Source organism: Populus euphratica, unplaced genomic scaffold, assembly GCF_000495115.2.
Source record: "Populus euphratica unplaced genomic scaffold, PopEup_1.0 scaffold620.1, whole genome shotgun sequence".
Classification (NCBI taxonomy): Eukaryota; Viridiplantae; Streptophyta; class Magnoliopsida; order Malpighiales; family Salicaceae; genus Populus; species Populus euphratica.
The window spans coordinates 81,473-105,168 of NW_011500491.1; the positions used below are offsets into that span (position 1 = coordinate 81,473).

The 23,696-nt window shown below is 32.9% G+C and overlaps 1 long non-coding RNA gene across 1 annotated transcript; it reads left to right on the forward strand.

The window, feature by feature from the left end:
• The first annotated feature begins 413 nt into the window (after window positions 1–413).
• Window positions 414–1,051, forward strand: LOC105114998 (uncharacterized). Its single transcript, XR_840249.1, has 2 exons — window positions 414–727; window positions 811–1,051. It is a non-coding gene; the product is annotated as an uncharacterized LOC105114998 (long non-coding RNA).
• Window positions 1,052–23,696: the final 22,645 nt, after the last annotated feature.

Below are 23,696 nucleotides of genomic sequence, written 5' to 3' on the forward strand. Positions count from 1 at the left end.
TTGTTGTTTATAATTTGTACAATTAACCTCCATGTGGTTCGACCCCGGTCTTGCCAAGTTATTTATTACTTCGACACTCCTACACGTGGGAGAAGACATCAATTTTTTAGTCGTGTTATTAAGCCATCTTTGAAGAATAAATTTGACCGAATGTATTCCAATATTGTCGCAACTGGAGCATTTGCATGGGCTCTTTCATCAGGTGCACCTACTGGCAGTGATGTTGATCCTGGTACAAGCAATGCCGATATTGCTCATGATGGTTAGGAAGAGGGCAGCGGTGATTCAGAGGAAGATGTGATTCCCTATTTCCAGACTGACATGGCTTGAATGGTTGGAGGATAAATATGTATAGTAGTAGCAACACAAAAAGTGGTGGCAAAAGAAAAGAAGGAGATCATTATGATGTGTAAGGTAGAAAAAAGAAAACATATGGAATTGGTGTTCATCTGCTGTCAAGGTGCAATCAACTACTTGAGAGTATATCGACTAAGAGTGATTCCACATCTGTTAATATGGATCGCGAAGGCTGTAGTATTCGCGAGGTGATGGCTGAGCTATACTCAATTCCTGGAGTTTCAATTAGAGATGAGTTCCACGACTTTGCTACAGAGTATTTGAGTTTAAGAAGGAAAAGAGAAATGTGGGCTAGTATGGGTGATAAGGAGCAAACGTTGAGATGGCTGCAACGAATGTATGCACGCACTAAACGTGCTTAACTGACATGGCATTATTACATTTTCTTAACCGTTAATCAATTAACTATTCTCTTGCTTAATGTATTTATACGAGTTTATTTTATTGTTGTAGAATAATGGGATGCTGATTTTAAAAAAGAGGTTTTTTTCAATTGCCGAAGTTTATCCGAGTCATTGTATTCTTCCACATTTCGTGTAGAGATATATGGGCATTTCCATTTGTGGTAATTTGCGTACTGTTGTATTTATTTTAAACTGCTTTTCGGGAGCTAATATACTTGTATGAGGATATTGCTGGTTTTTAATGTTGTATTTTAGTAATGAATTAAAACTATCACTTCTGTTGTTATTAATGTTAAATGGTTGACCATTGGATTGAATTTATTGGTAATTTTCCTTCACCGTGTTGTTTCTGTTAAAATAATTAAGATCAAACACGAAAGGGAGGTTACAATTCTGAATAATCTGTGTATTATGAATGCTTAAACTTAACCTAAATACATATAAAGTATATATAGGTTAAACTGAAAATACTATTCTACCCTTAATAAATAAGATTACATAAATATTATTTAACATCTCCCCTCAAACTCACAATGCGGCAGCTACAAGCATCGAGAGTCTGCCAACCAGAAAACGAAAATGAGAGGTGGAATGTGCCTTGGTAAAGAAATCTGCAATCTGTAAGGAAGAAGGAAAAAGGCAAAGCAATGGTGCCATGTTTGAGATGATGACAAGTAAGATGACAATCAATCTCAATATGCTTAGTTTGCTCATGAAGAACCGAGTTGTAAGCAATCTGAATAGAACTCTGGTTGTCACAATACATAGGAGTAGGATGAGAAAAGGAAACTCTCATATCAGTAAGTAACCAACATAACCAAACAATCTCTTTAGTAGTAGATGTCGTTGCACGATATTCTGCTTCAGTGGATGATTGAGAAACAATAGATTGTTTCTTGCTCTTCCAAAAAATAAGAGAATCACCTAAAAAGATACAGAACCCGGTAACAGATTTGCGATCTGTGGTATCACTACCATGATCAGCATCAGAGTATGCACGCAATTCCAAGGAAGAGGTGGATGAAAGTAAAGGACTCTGAAAAACTGTACCCTGAAGATATCATAAAATATGAAGAACAGCTGCCCAGTGAACAGGAGTAGGAAAAGCAACAAACTGACTAACAACATGAACAGCATATGCAATATCTGGACGAGTAATTATGAGATATACCAAACTTCCAACAATAGTGCAATATAAAGTAGGATCTATCAAAGGCAAACCATTAGAAGAAGAGTACCTTGCGTCAACCTCAATAGGAGTATCTACAATCTTATTATCAGTAAGTCTAGCCCGCTCAAGAATATCTGCAACATATTTCGACTGAGAAAGAAGGTAACCTCTAGGTGAGTATGCTACCTCAATACCCAGAAAATATTGAAGATAACCCAAATCCTTCATTTTAAATTGTCTAGCCAACTCTGTCTTTAAAACTGAAATACCATCAATGTCATCACCAGTAATAATCATATCATCAACATATAAAGACAAAATGATACAACCTATCTCAGTGCACTTAATAAAAGGAGCAGAATCATAACTACTAGAAACAAAGCCAAGAGATGAGATTGCATTAGAGAATTTCTCAAACCAAGTACAGGGTGCTTGTTTGAGACCATATAATACTTTCTTAAGCTTACAAACATATCCAAAGTCATGTGAGATACCAAGAGGGGGAGCCATATAAACTTCTTCTTGAAGATCTCTATTCAAGAAGGCATTTTTAACATTAAGCTGAGGCATATGCCACTGACAAATTGAAGCTACGGTAATAAAAGTACAAATAGTAGTCATTTTTGCAACCGGGGCAAATATCTCCTCATAGTCTATACCATATTGTTGAGAATATCCTTTTGCAACCAGCCTAGCATTGTATCGCTCAATAGACCCATCAAAATTAGTTTTGATTTTATACACCCAACGATAACCAACAACACTCTTACTAGGAGGTAGAGGAACTAAATCCCAAGTATCTGTCTTATGCAAAGTAGAAAGTTCCTCATCCATAGCTTGCCGCCAAAGCGGATCAAGAATTGCCTCTTTATAGGAAGAGGGCTCAAAGAGACAATGAATAGAAACTAAAAAGGAAGTAAATGATGAAGAACAACAAAAATAAGCAAAATTTGGTAGTTTTGTAGACTTACGAATGCGGATGGACTGGCGTGGAGGTGGATCTATAATCTCAGATGAAGCTTGAGGGGCTGTAAATGAGAATGGAGCTTCAGGTGTGCTAGAGAGTAAAGTACCAGTACCTGCAGAGTTATGAGTACAAATTGATCTAACATGGGGAGAGGTATCATTACCAAAATCCTCAGAAAAAGGATTTATACGAATAAGATCAGATTTAGTCAGGCTATGAGTAGTGGATGGAATAGAAAAGAAAGGTATATGCTCAAGGAAGACAATATGACGAGACACATAAAGTTTCTAAGTTATTGGATCAAAACAAAAATACCTCTTTTTACCTTCACCATAACCTAGAAAAACACAAATAGCAGATCGAGGGGATAGCTTACTGCGTTCTACATGAGGATGAAGAATGAAACAAGTGCAACCAAATACTCTAAATGAGGAATAATCAGGGACATACCGATATAACTTTTTAAAAAGAGATAGACCCGAATTATAAGAAGATGGAATTGTATTAATCAAACTTATAGTAGTAAGAACAGCTTCTCCCCAAAACTCACTAGGAACAAAAGCAGACACTAAGAGAGAACGAGCAGTTTCAACAATGTGCCTATGTTTTCTTTCAGCAACACCATTTTGCTCAGGAGTATCTGTACATGAAGTTTGGTGGATAGTGCCATCTAAGGCAAACAATTGGAAAAATTTATTAGAGGTGTATTCCCCACCCAAATCACACCTAAAACATTTGATCACAGCAGAATGTTGAGTTTTGATAAGAGTTCGAAAAGCTGCATATATATCAAAGAATTCAGAACGATGTTTCATTAAATAAACCCAACAATAACAAGTATGATCATTAATAAAAGAGACATAATATTGAGACCCTTCTTTTGTGGCAACAAGAGAAGGTCCTTATATATTAGAATGAATCAAATCAAATGGTGAAGATGAAATAGAAATACTTTGATTAAAAGGTAAAGCGAAAAATTTTGCCAGTTTACATCCACTATAATCAAAATGTCACATGTTTTCAAATTTCTTAAAGCTCATGTGGATGTTAAAAATCTCAAACAAGAAGATGAAACATGACCTATACGGGAATGCCATAAGTAAAAACTAGAAGATGAAAGACTCAAATGAAAGGAAGACAAATCAACAACAGCAGCAGTAGCGGCAACTGACACTTTTAACTCATCCAAAATATATAGTCCATTCTCCCTACGGCCTGTCCCAATCAGCTTCTAAAACTACAGATCCTGTACACAATAAAAAGAACTAAAAAACATGACTAAATAACCACTAGAATCACATATTTGGCCAATAGATGCAAGATTTAATTTGAGTTTTGGAATAAGATAAACATTAAGAAGAGACAAGTGAGGTGTGACAACAGAACCAACACCTGCTAAGGGCATAGGAGTGTCATTAGTAGTCATAACAAGAATGAAGGACAAAGGGGACACAAAGAAAAAAGATGAGGAATCTGGAGACATATGATGGGAAGCACTAGAATCCAAGATCCATTCAGAGTGTGACATACTTGAGGAACTATAAGACAACTGACCTATGAAAGAAGAAGCGAACATTACTTGTGGCTGCAAGGAGAGAAACTTCTGGAATTGCTCAACCAAAGTATTAGGATCAGTAATAAAGCCTGGGGAAGCTACCACTGTAGTATTGTGGTGTGGTGGTTTATAACCCTAAGGTGGTCTATGAGCATTCGGAGTGACTGCCAGACTACCAAGCTTGATTCTGCTATCTCAACTTAGGACATTGAGCCTTCCAATGACCTTTCTGCTTACAGAAACTGCACTCATCAAAGCCAACCCTTGTGTAAGACTTGTTTTGATGATTAGAGAATGGCTTAGAAGGTACTGCTAATACAGAAGGATTTGAAGCAGAATAAGACTAAAGACGTATTTCTTCAGCCAATAACTCACTGACAACAGAGTCAACAGAAGGCAATGGAGAATGATGTAGAATTGAACCTTTAAGTCCTTCGAAATCACTACGAAGTGCTGTTAAAAACTGTACCAATCATTGCTACTTTCTATGTTTAATCTAAGCACTACATGTTTTTAATTTTGCCGATTCTGTAAGAGCCAATTGATCCCAAAGATCTGTCATGGCAGAATAGAACTTTTGAATACTCATATTCTTCCGGTGAAGAGCTCATATGTCATTCTCTAACTGATACTGTTTTGTAAAATTTGATTGCGTTAATAATCGTTGTAGATGATCCCAAACCTCCTTTGTTGTCTCATACTTCGCCAACTGTATACCTATAGAATGCTCAACAGATTTGTTGATTCAAGTAATGATCTTTGTATTGTTTACTTCCCATACATCTATTGAAGCAGTATCTCCTTCTTCAGTATTATTAGGTACCACATAAATTACACTAACATATCTCCACATCTTCTTACCTTTAAGAAAATTTCTCATTACATAGCTCTAATATAAATAGTTCTTCCCATCCAACCTCACACTCACATACTGAAGCGAATCATCTCTTTCAGTAGCCATAATCAACAATCATAAAAAACTAGAATGCAAAAGCAATGGAAAACCAAATACCAAATTGCAGAAACTGAACAGAGATTGTAGAAACTAAACAAGTATCTTCTCATAATTATATGATTACTCCAAAATATAAAACAAATTTACAGAAACTGAACACAAATACCAAATTGCAAAAACTAAATGGAAGACGAAATACCAAAATTTTACAGAAACGGAAGACAATATCTCACTCCAAAAAAAGTAACGAAATACCAAACCCTGGCAGGGGTGCGCTGCCCCTTGCAAACCCCCAGCCAACTTACCACAGAGTTGGATCCGCGAAGCCGTGTTTGGGATTAAGCTTCGTTATCAGCTCTGATACCATATTAAAATAATTAAGATCAAACAAAATAGGGAGGCTACAATTCTGAATAATCTGTGTATTATGAGTGCTTAGACTTAACCTAAATACATATAAAGATATATAGGTTAAATTAAAAATACTATTTTACCCTTAATAAATAAGATTACATAAATATTATTTAACAGTTTCCTGAAGGTCTTGAATATTGAGTGTTGTTGTTAAAATGCGTCTTCTATTATAATATACCATGTGTAGCTTTGTTTGTTTTCTTTTATGCCATGAGTTGATGAGAGCTACTGCCTTGTGTGTCTAGCTATAATTATAATAAACCATATGCAGCTACTGTGTGAAATGTTGGTATGTTTTATTTTCTACTGTGAGGTGATGGGAGTTGCACCCTTGTGTGTGAAGCTGCATTCATTGATATACCATGTGCAACTATTGTGCGAACATTTGTTTGTTTTTTTTCTGCCATGAGTTGATGGGTGTTGCATGGTGATAAGAAAAGTGCAAGTAATTGAGATACCATGTGCAACTACTATGCTCTTGTGCAGTGTGATAAGGAGCATTTGTTTTCTTTTCTGTCGTGAGAATTGATAGAAGTTGATGCCTTGTTTGTTAATTCTATTCATTGCTGTTAACATGATTGTTTCAGCTATTGTGCGCAAGTTAATTTTGAATATTGTCTCAGCTACTATGTGAATGATGCCAGTGCATGAAATATATATGTATGTGCTACTATAAATGCTGTTTAAGCTGCTGGATTTACAACCAATTATTGAAATATATGCTGCTCTCTTTAGTGTGTTGCTATTGGAGTTCATATATATAAATTGTGTTTATTTTGTGAGGCGTCAATGGAATCTCCAGTTACAGTTCTTGTAACACAATATTTTTTGCTTTTTAGATGAATTATGTACATGTTGGCATGCACTGTTATGGTGATAAGGAAAGAAAAAAAAGTGGGCCAAGGGAATCTTGAATAATAGAATGAGATCAAAAAGTGAAAAAATACATGTCAGAATATATTAGCTATAAGATTAACATTATATGTTACTTTTACAATCTATACGTGTGATAATATGCTTATATTGAAAGCTGAAAAAAATAATTTGTAAAAGAGATGTAAAAAGTAGTGAGTTTTTTCTATATAAAGAGGATTGTTTGTAAGCCAACTTTCAAAGAACTTTTTTGCTTCATAACAAACTTCTCAAACCTCAACTATATCATACAAGCAAGTGGAACACTAATTTTGTTGGCTTTACAAGTATGAAAAAACTTATGTTGCACCAAAAAAATTGATAGTTCTTTTTTCTTGAATGATATCTAATTATTTAAATATTTTTATTAACAACATATAATTTTTGTTTTGTTTTCATGTAATTAAAGTTATGAATGATTTACGGTTTAATGACATATTTAATGGGGATTTCGATGGCAATTATGATAATGTAATGAACCACATTGTAGACCATATTAATTATCCTAGTTGTGAAGGTAGTGGTATTTTCTAGTGTTGGAGATGACAGTGATGGAAACGACACCGCTGACAGTAACAATGATAGTGATGATAACGGTGACAATGACAGTGATGATGACGATGAATTTATTTAAATGAGGCATTTTCATATGAAAAAATTAATTATATGCATAGCTGGAGCTATAAACATGTATTACATGAATTATATGTATAAAGAACCATGTATGGTTTTGTATAATACAGGGATGCGTTGGTTGACAAAGATTTTAAGAGGTCATTGAAACAAAGTGTTAACATGTTCAGGCTGGACATAACCACTTCGTTGAGTCTATGCATTGAAATAGAAACGCATTATGGCTTAAAACCGTAAAGAAGAATGAGCGTTATTGAAAAGTGGCATTGTTTCTATTTACAATAGCAGTTGAGGCGTCAAATAGACAAGTGCAGGAGTGATTTTAGCATTAAGGTAAAACTATTAGTAAATGTTTTAAAGAAGTGTTTAAATCATTATATTTGTTTGCTGTGGAAGTCATAGTAGATCCACAATTTATGAGCATACCAAGAGAAATGGCTATGAATCCAAGATTTATGCTACATTTCAAGGTAAGATGAATTTTTGTTTCATTAAGTTGTTTAAATGAGAATGAAATATGTTATAAATGTTTATTAGTACTTAATGTTTTTATGGGTTGTAGAATTGTGTTGGTGCAATTGATGGAACACATGTTCGTACCTGCATATCATCTAAAAGTTTTCATTTATTGGAAGAAAAGGTGTACCAACACAAAATGTCATGGTCGCTTGTATTTTTGACATGTAATTCATGTTTGTATGGGTAGGATGGGAAGGTAATGCACACAATACACGTATTTTTCTTGAGGCTATTGACCATAGAACTATCAAATTTCCAAAACCTCTAGAAGGTTGTGATTTTGACTAAATTGAAGATTTGGTAATTGAAGGAATATAATATTTTTTTAAAAAAGTTATGTTATTAATTACCATGTTGGTATTATTTGTAGGAAAACACTATTTGGTTGATGTTGGATATCCAAACGAGTATGAGTATTTAGGTCCCTACAAAGGCGAGAGGTATCACTTCCAAGAATTTAGGAGGCGTGGACAACCAACTGGTTGGAAAGAAGTGTTTAATTGTGCACACTCGTCACTATGTAACGTGATCGAATGTTCATTCGGGGTATGGAAACAGAGGTGGAAAATTTTGCAAAATTGACACGACTAAAAGATTGATATCCTCTCCAAGTGCAGGAGTGTCGAAGTAATAAATAACCCGGTAAGACCGGGGTCGAACCACAAGGAGGTTAATTGTACAAATTATAAAAACTAATAATTCAACAACAACAACAATAACAACAACAACAACAATAGTAATAACAATAATAATAATAATAACAATAATAATTGACACAACGAAAAGATTGATGTCTTCTTCCAAGTGCAGGAGTGTCGAAGTAATAAATAACCTGACAAGACCGGGGTTGAACCATAGGGAGGTTAATTATACAAATTATAAACGACAATAGTATAACAACAACAATAATAATAGTAATAACAATAATAACAACAATGACAATAACTATAATAACTATAACTATAATAATAATAATAATAATAATAATAATAATAAAGAAAGAGAAGAAGAAATAATAATAATAATAATAATAATAATAATAATAATAATAATAATAATAAAGAAAGAGAAGAAGAAGAAGATGATGAGAACTTGGAGATAGAAAATTAATGTAAGGATTAAACAATAATAATAACAAATGTCAAGGTTAGAGGTTCCACTAATGATATGTCAAACAAGTATAGTATAAACTCTTATTATTCAATTGGAAACCACACACAAAGGAGGTTCCAATCAGATTATATATTGTTAACATGATTACATTAGTCATCTTATTCGATTAATGCTAATGTTCCAATCAGATTATAGATTGTTAACATGATTACATTAGTCATCTTATTCAATTAATGCTAGTACTTGTAAATCTCGTCAAGCATTCATGATTATAACTTATGTTAACAACAAATCAAGTTCCTTTCATAGCTCAGGTGTCAGTTATACCATACAGTATGACCTATGAAAATGCCAAGCATAATCTCGTCAAGCATTCATGATTATAACTTATGTTAACAACAAATCAAGTTTCTTTCATAGCTTAGGTGTCGGTTATACCATATAGTATGGGCTATGAAAGTGCCAAGCAATTGTTGCACCAAGTGTTATACAACATAAATCTAGATTAGTCATTTAACAAGCAAAGTATTAAAGAGTGAACAAGATAACAAATACAAAACATATTAGTATCAAACATTAAAGTCCATATTAAGCTTACAATATACTTATTCTTACACCATTAGTGTAACCTTTTCACATTGACATAATAAACTTCGTTAAACATAATGAAAGAAAGAAAAATAAATAAATAAATAAGAACATAAATAAGATAAAAGTTAACTAGGTAAAGGAAAGAAAATGAAAGGCATAAACTTGATATTAATGAAAGCAAAACATAAGCAATATAAAAAATACAAAGAGAGTTTGTTGTACCAAGTGTTATACAACATAAATCAAGATTAGTCATTTAACAAATAAAGTATTAAAGAGTGAACAAGATAATAAATACAAAACATGTTAGTAACAAACATTAAAGTCCATATTAAGTTTACATTATACTTATTCTTACACTATTAGTGTAACCTTTTCACCTTGACATAATTAACTTAGCTAGACATAATGAAAGAAAGAAAAATAGATAAACAAAATAAGAACATCAATAAGATAAAAGTTAACTAAGTAAAGGAGAGGAAATGAAAGGCATAAACTTGATATTAATGAAAGCAAAACATAAACATTACAAAAAATACAAAGAGAGAAAGGAAGAGCATGATCTTGATCTCGAAAACCAAGATGCCTAAATGCATGGCAAATGCCTCCTTTTATAGGCCAAAATTAGGAACTATTAATTTGATGACTAATTGATGAGTGGGTAGCCAACTCTTGACTTGGTGACAATCCTTATCTTCTCTTGTCTGCCCAAAACGTCATTGATAACGTCAACATTGGAGCCACTTGAAAACATGAAAGTTGTAGGCAATTGTCTTAGCTTTCTTGTGTAAAACATTCAGCTCATTTAGACCTCTAGAACTTCAGATATGGCCAACATATTGAACAGTGTTCGGGCTGGAGGACAGCTTCGGGCTTCTTTGTTGTTGCAATAATTTGGATTTGAAAATGGCATTTTTAGATCTTGGGCTCCATATGAAAGTTGTAGGCCTATGTCTTACCTTTCCATCCATATAAAGTAGATCTAAATCTGAGAGCTATAGCTCTATATATGACTCAATTACCGAATAGTGTTCCGATTTGGATTGCACCGACATCTCTTTTCTAATTTTGGTCATCTTTTTGCCCTTGCAATTTAAGTTCTTAAAGTCGCCAATCAAACCTTTCATTTATGTGATAGGCCTACACTTAAAATTAACATTTACCATAAATTAAAGGTATCTTATATAATTAGATATATTATTATAAAACATGTTTTAGTTAAGGAGTTATTGATACTTCAAGTGCAAAATGATGATATAAAACCATGATAAAAATGCACTTTTAAGTACTAATCACACCCCCCAACTAGCTTATAACTAGTCTCTAGTATTCAAAGCGTTAAAATAGAAAAACAATTTGCAAATTCCACAAAGCAAGGTATTCATCATTTAACTTCCATTAATCTATCCAGATAAACAAACTCTCGTTAAATTTATATACCTGCTCAATACCTCCTAACAAGATATTCATAAACCTTTCTTTTGTGCTCAATGTATCAACACATAATTACGGGGCTTTTCTTGGAAGAAAACAAAATTTTTGTTCTAATGTTTAAGGTTAACTTTCTTGGGTTGGGATTATTATTTTTGTCTTTTTTTTTTCTTCTTGTTTTTTTTTAAATATATATACATATAATTTAAAAACACCATGCATCTTTAACCCATGTAACAAGCTTTTAGCTAATGACTCCCAGACCAGTTGGTCTTAAGGCATTAGGTGTTAAGACACCCCTACGAGCTTAGTAACTCGGGTCGCAGATACTGATATGTAGATAGTGCAATGTTTGATTCCCTTAAGCTTTTCTCCTCAACCCATGTAACAAGCGTTGGGCCAATAACTCCCAAGTCAGTTGACTTTAGGGTATTAGGTGTTAAAACACCCATTCGGGCTTAATTTCTTAGGTTAGGGAGGCTACAAAACCAAACTTATCTACATTTTTATTATTATCATTTTTTTTATTTTTTTATTTTTTTTTATTTTTTTTCTCTTTTTTTTTAATTATATACAATCCCTTTCCCTTAGTTGTTACCTTTAACAAAAGAACATAAATAATATAATAATCCAATATGCAACCCACAATCATATGTTAAAGTGTGTGTGTGTAAATTAAGGTTTAAGAATACATGTTAAATAAGTATATGAGCAGAATTAAGTGATAAGAATGCGAGAGTTTGTAAACCTGAATATTTCAAGAAGTATTATAATAGACCTTGTTAAGAATGGTTACTAAGATGCGTCTCAAGAGTCACTTTAACAAAAGAGCTCCTTTACTCTGCCATCCTAGTAACAACAATTATGCACATGCTTTATGAAATGAAAAATAATTTTTTTTATCAACTACTACCCTCTCCCCCCAACCAAAACGAGACATTGTCCTCAATGTTCAAAGGTAGAAAGATAGAGTATAAAGATATCACCTGAAATAACGAACAATGAGAAACCTGAAACACACTGAAACAAAAATAACAAATAACAAATCACAATAATAAAACCAAAAGACACAAAAATTCACAAATGAAGGCTCAAATCCAATCTAAGCTTTTTACGGCTTTTCTTAGTTGACCAATTTATGCAACTCATGGAAGGATCAATTACAGGAATGAAGGATTGTAGTTGGTCAATTAATTGTTCAGCAGTAGTAGTAGAGATTATGATTTGTCGTGCAGAAGATGTTAGAAATTCCTGTTCAACAACATGATCAAGAAAAGACAACAACTTATCATAATAACCATTAACATTTAACAAACTTATGGGTTTATGGTGAATGTGTAGTTGAGCCCAAGAGGAAATATGAAAGATCTCTTCCAATGTACCTAGACCACCTGGTAAAGCAATGAAGGCATCAGCATGGTTAAACATTGCATTCATTCGAACCGACATTGTGGAGACCTGAAGTTCCTCTCCAATTGTTTTTCCAAAGATGTCCCCTTGTGCTAAAGCTTCGGGGAGACACCCCAAAACTTGTCTGCCTTCTAAAAATGCAGTTATTGAGACACCTCTCATTAATCCCAAACTGCCTCCTCCGTACACTAAATGAATCTTTCTCTCAGCTAGCACCTGACCAAGATGATTTGCTGATTCTAAAAACTCCTTTTCTTTCCCAGGACTAGATCCACCGAAAACATAAATATTTCTTATATGATGACTTGAGGAACTTGCCATTTCTACACACTTCTGTATTTGTTAAATGTATGGGTTGAGTAGAAATGAAAGAAAGGAAGAGAGGGTTTTATAGATGAGAAATTAGAAAGGCAATCGTAACACTTATATGTAGGCCAGCTGGAGTCTCACACTCTCTCTCTCTCTTTTTATTTATTTATTTATTTACTTTTGAAAAAGCATATGTATGTACAGGTAATTGTGATTGTGGCTCACATCTTCTCTTGGTTTTACGTCCAAGAACGGCTTAAACGCCCTCTATGGGTCGGGGATAGGCTTCCCATCCAGTTTTCTTAAAAACTGGCAAACAAGGTCTTTTTTAGTCAAATTCTCAAGACTAAGTCGATCATGTTCTTTATGAAATAGTGGTCATAAATCATGAATTGCACAATGCACATCTCCACTAGGATGCGTCTCAAAAGTCCATAGAAGATTATCTAAAGACTCCTTACTCAGGCCATCCTTAATGAATTGTATTTTATCTTCACGGTTTATAGATACCATTCCTAAAGAACGATATTGTGTATTACAAGTCCATCTAGCACATCGATGACAGACTTCTAGTCGTTTTGCACGACGTTTCTTTGCAAAAGTGCTTTTACCTGTTCCGGGCATGTGTGAAATGAAGGAATTAGAGGACTCACCTGATAATCGAACCTTTGCTTCAATCAACCAGCGAATATCTTCAGGAATTCCATGATTCATTAACAATCTCAATCTTACATATCTAGCACGGTAAATTTTTGTAATCGCATTCTGAGGCAAAGCGGGAAAATACTTTTTCAATTTTTCAAGATTAGTGTCCATTTTCAAATGAGACTTGGAAGAGAGATTCAAAGAATTGCATAAATATATACACAGATATCAGTTATTGTGGGAAACTGAAAGAACCGACTTAAGTCACGGAGTACCATTATCCGCTATTTGACCGGGGTGAGAGAAACTAACAAAAATCAAAGAAAAAAAATCAATCTTTATATACAGGATCACCCAATTCAATAGAGTCATGTTCAACTGAAAAATTATCAAAGTAAACTTTCAGACGATGTCCATTTACCTTGAAAACATTGACATTCTTTGGATTCTCGATGTCATAGGCCCCATATGGATACACATGTTTCACAATAAAAGGACCGCTCCATTTTGATCTTAATTTTCCAGGAAATAAATGCAGTCGAGAATTATAAAGCAAGACTTTTTGACCAACATTGAATGTTTTTCTCAGTATTTTCTTGTCATGAAACTCTTTAATTCTTGCTTTATGAATTCTTGAATTTTCATAGGCATCATTTCTTATTTCCTCAAGCTCATTTATTTGTAACTTTCGCAGTTGACTAGCATCATCCAGATTTGAATTGAAAGCTTTAATAGCCTAATAAGCTTTATGTTCAAGTTCCACAGGCAAGTGACAAGGTTTTCCATAGACTAGTCTATAAGGTGACATACCTAATGATGTTTTATAAGCAGTTCGATAAGCCCAAAGTGCATCATTAAGTCTTAAAGACCAGTCTTTCCTATTAGGGTTCACTATTTTCTCCAAAATATGTTTGATCTCCCTATTAGCAAGCTCTACTGCTTTATGTTCAAAATATGTTTGAGGGTGATAAGGGGTGACAACTTTGTGTGTGATTCCATATTTCTTCATTAAAGACTCAAATGGCTTGTTGCAGAAATGTGTTCCACCATCACTTATTATGACTCGAGGGACTCCAAATCAACTCAAAATATTTTCTTTCAAAAACTTTATCACTGTTTTGTGATCATTGTTTCGACTTGGAATTGCCTCTATCCATTTTGAAACATAATCTACTGCAACTAATATGTATAAGAAACCAAATGATGGAGGGAATGGACCCATGAAATCTATACCCCAGCAGTCAAAGATCTCAATGACAATAATAGGATTTAAAGGCATCATGTGACGTTTTGAAATAGATCCCAACTTTTGACAATTTTCACAAGACTTGCAGAATGCATGTGTCTTTGAACATGGTGGGCCAATAAAATCCACTTTGTAATATTTTTGCGGTTGTCTTTCTTGACGAGAAATGGCCCCCACATGCCTCAGAATGACAAAATTTAATAACACTACTTACCTCATTGTCAGGAATGCATGTTCGAAATATTTGATCCAGACAATATTTGAATAAATAAGGATCATCCCAATTAAAGTTCTTCACTTTGTTCAAGAACTTTCTTTTATCTTGGGTACTCCAATGAGCTGGCAATTGTCCTGAAACAAGAAAATTGACAATATTAGCAAACCAAGGCATTGTAGAGATAGAAAGTAAAGATTCATCGGGAAAGTAGTCATCGATTGGTGTGATGTCAGTTTTCGAATCTGTTGTCAATCTTGACAAGTGATCTGCGACAACATTTTCGCTGCCTTTCTTATCTTTGATTGTGATATCAAATTCTTGAAGTAATAAAATCCACCGCACCAATCTAGCCTTAGAATCTTTCTTAGAAAGAAGATATTTCAATGCTGCATGATCACTAAAAACAACAACAGGTGAGCCAACAAGATAAGATCTGAATTTTTCACATGCAAATACTACTGCAAGTAATTCTTTTTCAGTGGTGGTATAATTCGTTTGAGCACTATTTAAAGATTTACTTGCATAGTAAATTACATAAGGTTTCTTATCTTTTCTTTGTCCCAAAACAGCACCTACGGCATAATCACTAGCATCACACATTATTTCAAAAGGTAATGACTAATCAGGAGGTTGAATGATAAGAGCACAAGTAAGCAAGTTTTTAAGTTTAACAAAGGCTTCTTCACAATGTTCAGTCCATTAAAAAATAGTATCCTTTGTTAGAAGGTTACTTAAAGGCTTAGATATTACACTAAAATCTTTGATGAACCTTCTATAAAAACCAGCATGTCCTAGGAATGATCTAACATCTTTAAGAGATTTTGGTGTTGGCAAGTTTGCAATTAACTCAATTTTAGATTTGTCAACCTCAATTCCTTTTGATGAAACAATGTGACCAAGTACAATGTTGTTTGTTACCATAAAATGACATTTTTCCCAATTCAGCACAAGATTCTTCTCTTCACACCTGGTCAAAACCTTTTCTAAGTTAGTCAAACAATCATCAAATGAATCGCCAAAAACAGAAAAATCATCCATGAAAATCTCAAGAAAATGTTCAACCATATCACTAAATATACTAAGCATGCATCTTTGAAATGTGGCTGGTGCATTACATAATCCAAAAGGCATCCTTCGATATGCAAAAGTACTAAATGGACATGTGAAACTAGTCTTTTTTTGATCTTCCAATGCAATTTCAATTTGGTTGTAACCCGAATAGCCATCTAGGAAACAATAAAATTCATGACCTGCAACTCTTTCTAGAATTTGATCCATGAAAGGTAAAGGAAAATGATCTTTTCTAGTCATTGAATTAAGTTTCCTATAGTCAATGCACATGCGCCAACCAGTAACAGTTCTAGTGGGAATTAACTCATTGTTCTCATTTGTTATCACAATGACTCCAGACTTCTTGGGTACAACTTGGGTAGGACTTACCCATTTGCTGTTAGAAATAGGATAAATGATTTCATTATCTAGAAGCTTAATGACTTCATTTTTCACTACTTCTTTCATATTAGGATTTAGCCTTCATTGCATTTCTCTAGAGGGTTTAGCATTTTCCTCTAAATAAATTTCGTGTGTACAAATCAAAGGACTAATTCCTTTTATATCAGCTATGGTCCATCCTAATGCATTTTTATGCATTTTTAGAGTTTGTAATAACTTACCTTCTTGATGTGCATTAAGTTTGGAAGAGATTATTACCGGAAAAGTTTCATTTTCTCCCAAAAATGAGTATTTGAGATTGGATGGCAACGGCTTCAAATCAGGTTTTGGTGGTTGAACACTTGAAGGTATGGACTTAATTGATCGTGGTGGAAATTCCTCAATTTGTGGCTTCCAATTACTTGTCTTTGATTCTTCCTGAAAATAAATCATTTGCAAATCATCAGATTCATCCATCTCAATTTCACTGGAAGTGGTTGGAAATTGATCATGAATTAATTTTTCAGTAAAGTCCACTTCCTGTAAATCATAATCATCTCTAGGTTGCTTGCAAATGTTGAAAATATTCATCTCCAATGTCATGTTTCCAAATGATAGCTTCATCAGTCCATTCCTATAATTAATCAATGCATTAGAAGTTGCAAGAAATTGTAGGACAACCAGGGTCTTTATATTTCAAAGCATTATTGTTTTGAAGAATAGCACTTACTTGTTCGGCTAGAAAGGCTTTCTTTTTCACATTCAGTTTCCTCTTCACATTGCATAAATCTTTTAAAAATTTAGCATAGGAAGGAACTTGTTTAATAGCATCCAACAAAGGTATATTGATCCTTACCTGTTTGAAAATTTTAAAAATTTCAGAGTTGTGATTGACTTTCCTTTGTTTGGTCATGGCTTAAGGAAATGGAAGTGTTGGCGGAGAATCAGTCTTTTCTTTGCAATTTTCAGATTCAACCCCTTCCTTACCCTCAGAGATTGACTCATCATCTTTCTCATAAGGTTCAAGATAGGGTTTTTTAATAACCTTACCACTGCGTAGAGTAGTGACTGATTTGATTTGATCCATGTGTTGGCTTTCGGAACTACTTGCATTTGCATTGTATTGCCCCTTGGGATTTTGTTGTGGTTGAGATGGAAACTTACCTTTCTCTTAGAAACTCAGAGCAGATGTTAATTTTGCAAAAGTATCTTTAAAATCTGTCATGTTTTGAGCAAGTTGAGTATTGATTGTCTCTTGCTTTTCAATGAATGCATGCAATGTTTCCTCAAGATTTCTTCTAGAAGGTGGAGCATAAGGAGGTACATATCCATGAGAATTTTGAAAATTATGGTGTGCTTGAAACGATGGTTTTGAAGTTTGTGCATTGTTGTTCTCACTCTTCCAATTGAAATTTGGGTAATTTCTCCAACTAGGGTTGTATGTTTGTGAGTATGGGTTGTGGTTGGCCCTTTGGAAACTGTTTAAAGCATGGGCTTGTTCATGGAGACATTCCTTAAAAGAAGGCAAGGTTGGACAATCGTTGGTTGAGTGTTCATTTGTTTCACATATTTGACACACAATGTTTTCAACAAATTTTAATTGACCACTCTTTTTTAATTCTAGTGCCTCGACTTTTCTAGCTAAAGATGCAAATTTGTCTTAAAGGTCATGCAAACTTAGCTAGACATAATGAAAGAAAGAAAAATAGATAAACAAAATAAGAACATCAATAAGATAAAAGTTAACTAAGTAAAGGAAATGAAATGAAAGGCATAAACTTGATATTAATGAAAGCAAAGCATAAACATTACAAAAAATACAAAGAGAGAAAGGAAGAGCATGATCTTGATCTGGAAACCAAGATGCCTAAATGCATGGCAAATGCCTCCTTTTATAGGCCAAAATTGGGAACTATTGATTTGATGATTAATTGATGAGTGAGTGACCAACTCTTGACTTGGTGATAATCCTTATCTTCTCTTGTCTGCCCAAAATGTTATTGATAACGTCAAAATTGGAGCCACTTAAAAATATAAAAGTTGTAGGAACTTGTCTCAACTTTCTTGTGTAAAACATTTAGATTATTTCGACTTCTAAAACTCCAGATATGGGTTAAACACTAAGCAGTGCTTGGGTTAGAAGACAGATTCGAACTTCTTTGTTATTGCTACAATTTGGACTTGAAAATGACCTTTTTAAGTCTTGGGCTCCATATGAAAGTTGTAGACCTATGTCTTATCTTTCCATCCATATAAAGTAGACCTAAATATAATATCTACAGCTCCAGATATGATCTAATTACCGAACAGTATTCCTGTTTGGATTGCACCGACATCTCTTTTCTAAGTTTGGTCATTTCTTTATCCTTTCAATTTCAGTTTTTAAATTCATCAATCAATCATTTTATTTATGTGATAGGCCTGCATTTAAAATGAACATTTACCACAAATTAAAAGTATCTTATATTATTAGATATATTATTATAAAACATGTTTTAGTTAAGGAGTTATTGATACTTCAAGTGCAAAATGATGACATAAAACCTTGATAAAAATACAGTTTTAAGTACTAATAAAAAATATGCCTCCTTATTCATACAAAACACAAGTTGAGATTGTAGTTGCATCAATGGCACTACATAACTATATTAAAAGGAGATCATAAGATGATACAGTTTTTTCTGAGTATAATCACAACCCCAATTTAATTCTAGATGACTTTTTACCTGATATTGTTCAAGCTTCGGTCGTTGATGGCTCACAAAGGCCTCACGCATGGATTTTGTACGCGATGGAATGGCAACAATAAAGAAGTACATTAATGTATAAGGATATTTCATTTTGTTATTTAATCATAATTACAAAAAACCTATGTTTTGGAATTATATATGTGTGTCTATATATGTCCTTTTAATTAATTAATTCAAATCAAATTTAAAACACAAACCATATTAACTAAACACAAGAAACTATTTTTTATAACTACAATTTAAACAATAGTTTTACCAGACACAAAACTACTTTTTTTCTATGACAATTTCAACCACAATTTTTTAACCAAATACAAGAAACTGTTTTTTTTAAATGATAACTTCAACAATAGTTTTAACCAAACACTAACTTTTTTTGAAATCAATCTCACAAAAAGTACTTTTTATTAAACTGTTTTCTTCAAACCACAACCACAAAAACTACTACAATACCAATGGAAACAAAAGCAGTTGCCGCTAAGATTGCCATTCATAGAGGTGAAGCTTTTGCTCTACATCGTCTGCAGTGTGTGGCAACAACCTTGTGCTGAGCTCCTAGTAGAGCTAGACAATCTCGCATTGCAATGGTAAGGCATCCGTCGTTAGATGCTACCCAGCCCACATAATGAACTAGCCCTGTGCGCGTAACACAAGTTAGGTGTGAGTGACACCCTCCCTATCACCATTGTTCTTTTCATTCATAACCACATCAGCAAGAGCCACGGTTGTTCTTAGAAGTAATTACTTCTTTTTTTTCTTTGATTTGGTTTTTATTTATAAAAATAATTAATTTAATTTTTTTAAAAAAATTAAAATCACCATCAGTTTTGGTTCAGCTCGATTCGGTTAATTTATAAAAAAAAACTAGAAAAAACCGGTATTGTTTTTTAGTTGTTTATGAGTTTTCTGATAGGCTTTCTATGGACTTGTAATTAATTTTAATATTGTCTAATTTTATTCTAAAGTTCTATAATATATGAATGTTTTTGACACTAAATATTCATTTATCTTACATTATTAGTGCTAATATTATGTTTAATATGCTGCAAGCCTTCCTAATATTTTTTTGGAGTAAGACTTCAACATCAAAGTTTAAATAACACATACACTAAGTTAAAATTTAAATTACAAAACATTGCTGATTAGTACTTAAAAGTGTATTTTTATCAAGGTTTTATATCATCATTTTGCACTTGAAGTATCAATATCTCCTTAACTAAAACATGTTTTATACTAACATATCTAATAATATAAGATACCTTTAATTTATGGTAAATATTCATTTTAAATGCCTCTATTACATAAATAAAAGAATTGATTGATAAGTTTAAGAACTGAAATTGAAAGAACAAAGAAATGGTCAAACTTAGAAAAGAGATGCCGATGCAATGCAAACCAGAATACTATTCAGTAATTGGGTCATATCAAGAGCTGTAGATCTCGGATTTAGGTCTACTTTATATGGATGGAAAGGTAAGACATAGGTCTCCAACTTTTATATAGAGCTCAAGATTTAAAAAGATCATTTTCAAGTCCAAATTATAGCAACAACAAAAAAGTCTGAATCTGTCCTATAGCCCGCACACTATTTAGTGTTTGGCCTATATCTGGAGTTTAAGAAGCCCAAATGACCTCCATTTTGTTTTTTGGAAAGTTAAGACAATTTCCTACAACTTTCATGTTTTCAAGTGGTTCCAGTTCTGACGTTATCAATGACATTTTGGGTAAATAAGAGAAGATAAGGATTGTCACCAAGTCAAAATTTGGCCACCCACTCATTAATTAGTAATCAAATCAATAGTTTCCAGTTTTGGCCTATAAAAGAAAGCATTTGCCATACATTTAGGTTTCTTGGTTTTCAGATTAAAATCATGTTCTTGCTTTCTCTCTGCTTGACCGCTTTTTATGATCGGCTTGTTTTAACTCGCAAGTGCACGAGTGTGCGATGTAGCAATTAACTCAGTAAGATCGAGGTCATATCCACAGAGAGCTAGATCTGGAAATTAAGCTAAGTAACAAAAAAAAAACTCAAGAGAAATTAAATTAACAATAACTTGGTTGAAAATAATTGATGGATTTGTTTTCAAAGATAAAAAAAAATGTAAATAGATTTTAAATGACAAGAAAAGTAAGTCTTGATCCAAATCAATTTTAATGGTGATGTATTGGTGATTTCTTCAACATATATAAGATAACTCAACCTAATCTCAACGATGGTGATATTAGATTGGAAGATATTACAATGAAGATTAGAAAGATGAAGATTGATTATTGCTTAAGAATGAACAAGTACTTTCATATTAAGTAAGACATTGAATCAAGCAATCTCTATACCAAAACTAAAGTTTGTGCATAAAAATTCAAGATTATAACATTACCTAAATGATTTCTAAAATTTCTTTACAATAATAAATCATTCATGAAGAAAATAAGAAGATAAACATTAAGATTCATTCATATCCTAAAGAACTCACCTCAATCACCATTATCCTTGATTTGGATCCAAGAAAGAGTTTAGCCAACCATGATTATATATAAGAACACTTCAATAAACATGAAAGAACTTGAATCCAACTGAAAAAATAAGTTTTACAAACTAAAGAACCGAAATCTATAAAGAAGAACACAATACAATTTCAGAAAAAATTCGGACACAAATCTGACTCTAACTTTGGACAGTAATTCGACTCTCTTAGAAGCTTTTTTTGGAGACGTCTATTAGAGACATATTTATAGGAAATTCTGTCACCTTTGCAGATCATTAAAGAAAAGCTCATTTTGACACCTGAGTCAAAATTTATGGGCAAAACACCGAAAGGTGTTCTAAAAAATCAAATCAAGACAGCTTTACAACTACTTTGGTGCACGTTTTTCTTCCTCATTTATGAGGTGTCTCCTTCTTCTTTTTGACCCAAAATAATGTTAAAATATCCCCTCCAGCTTTCCATCCATGTGCTTGCCTTCTTGGATCAATGGATTGCCCAAAATAAATCAATTGTTATTTGTTGTGTGGACATGTAAGATCATGGATTGTGTTTGGGTTGATTTAAGGCTGATTTTGGGCTGATTTTGAGCTGAATTTGAGCATCAAATAAATATACAAATATACTTATTATTTGGGCTAAGATTGACATTGAAACCTTGAGTGTTTAATGGTTGAAGTTTGCACACAACATAAGACAAGTTTGGGCTTGAAATAAATCATATGATATTCTTTTCTAGAATTGGAATAGAATTGATTTTTGGGACAAATTTGGAGCACTTATTTGAACCAAGATTTGCTTCAATCTTCAACTAAATGTCTCTTCAATTCTTTGTTCTGAATTCCGACGTTGAATTTTGTGAATTAATTCATTTAAGCTCCAAAAACCTATCGAAACATTAAAACAAACTTCATTACTAAAAAACACATCAATTATTATAAAAACAACCAAATAAAAACAATAAATACATATGTAAAATAAGAGACTTAATGACACTTTTGATGCACAATCACACCCCCCAACTTAGATTTTGCTAGTCCTCAAGCAAAACAAAACATAAAACCTTTAAAATAAAAATAATAATAATAATAACAACCATAATTAGGCTCGATTCATCACACTTGAAGGACCTATCATGCAAACATTGGTATCTTTAACTTAGTGTACACAATAGCAAATAAAGAAAAATAAGCATACTCACATTCTCTAAATCAAACATCCATACAAAATTTTCAAATTCAGTCATATTTATCGTGCAACCAACATAATTGATTCATACGAAAACTCAACTTGTAATCTTCCCTTCTCACCAACACAAACAAGGTAGCAAACTAGAGAAATATCTATATATTTTTTTTTCTTTCTCTTTTTTTTTTTTTTTGAAGATATGATTTATTTTTTGTGTTTAAGTAGTCACTTCCCTTTTGACGCGAATACAAACATTTGTGATGAATGCACCCGGTTACTCACAAAGTCACAAACTTAAAGTGCTTTGCATACTCATATTTCAAGCTGCCGTTTGACGTAAAGATAAACATTTGTGATGAATACCCCTAGTTACTGAGCAACTCAAAACATTGGAGTAGATAGAACTTTGTACACATTTATTTATTTATTTATTTATTTATGTAATGATTATTACTCTATTTACTTAAACCTTGTTTAGGACTAGATCAAAAAGGATAATCACAAGTAAAGCATCATACTCATCTTTCATGCATATTCACACAACTCACACAACTTTTACAAGGAAAGATGTACTTCAGTAATCTTAAAAAAAAGTATGCTATATCTTGCTTTATAAGATATTATCTATCCCAAATTAAAGCATGCAATGTTTAACACAATAATGAACCCAAAAAGGTAATGATGATCCTAAACAAGTCTCATTCACATACCAATGCAAGTATTTTTTTTTTTTAACAAGCATGGTTATCTCAAGCATTCAACATAATGAAATATCGAAAATTAAGTTTTACATTATCCTCAATGTAAAAGAGAAAGAGAAGAAAAGTATAAAGATTAGAAAATTGTTACTCCCCTTCTGTTTTCAAGGATGAATGTCTGATTGAATTAGGCATGAGCTGACTTCTTGCTTGATTTTTTTTTTTAACCTACATATCACAACTAAAAGAAAACATAAAAGAAAACATTGATGTTTTTTTTTTTTTGAAAATAAAGAA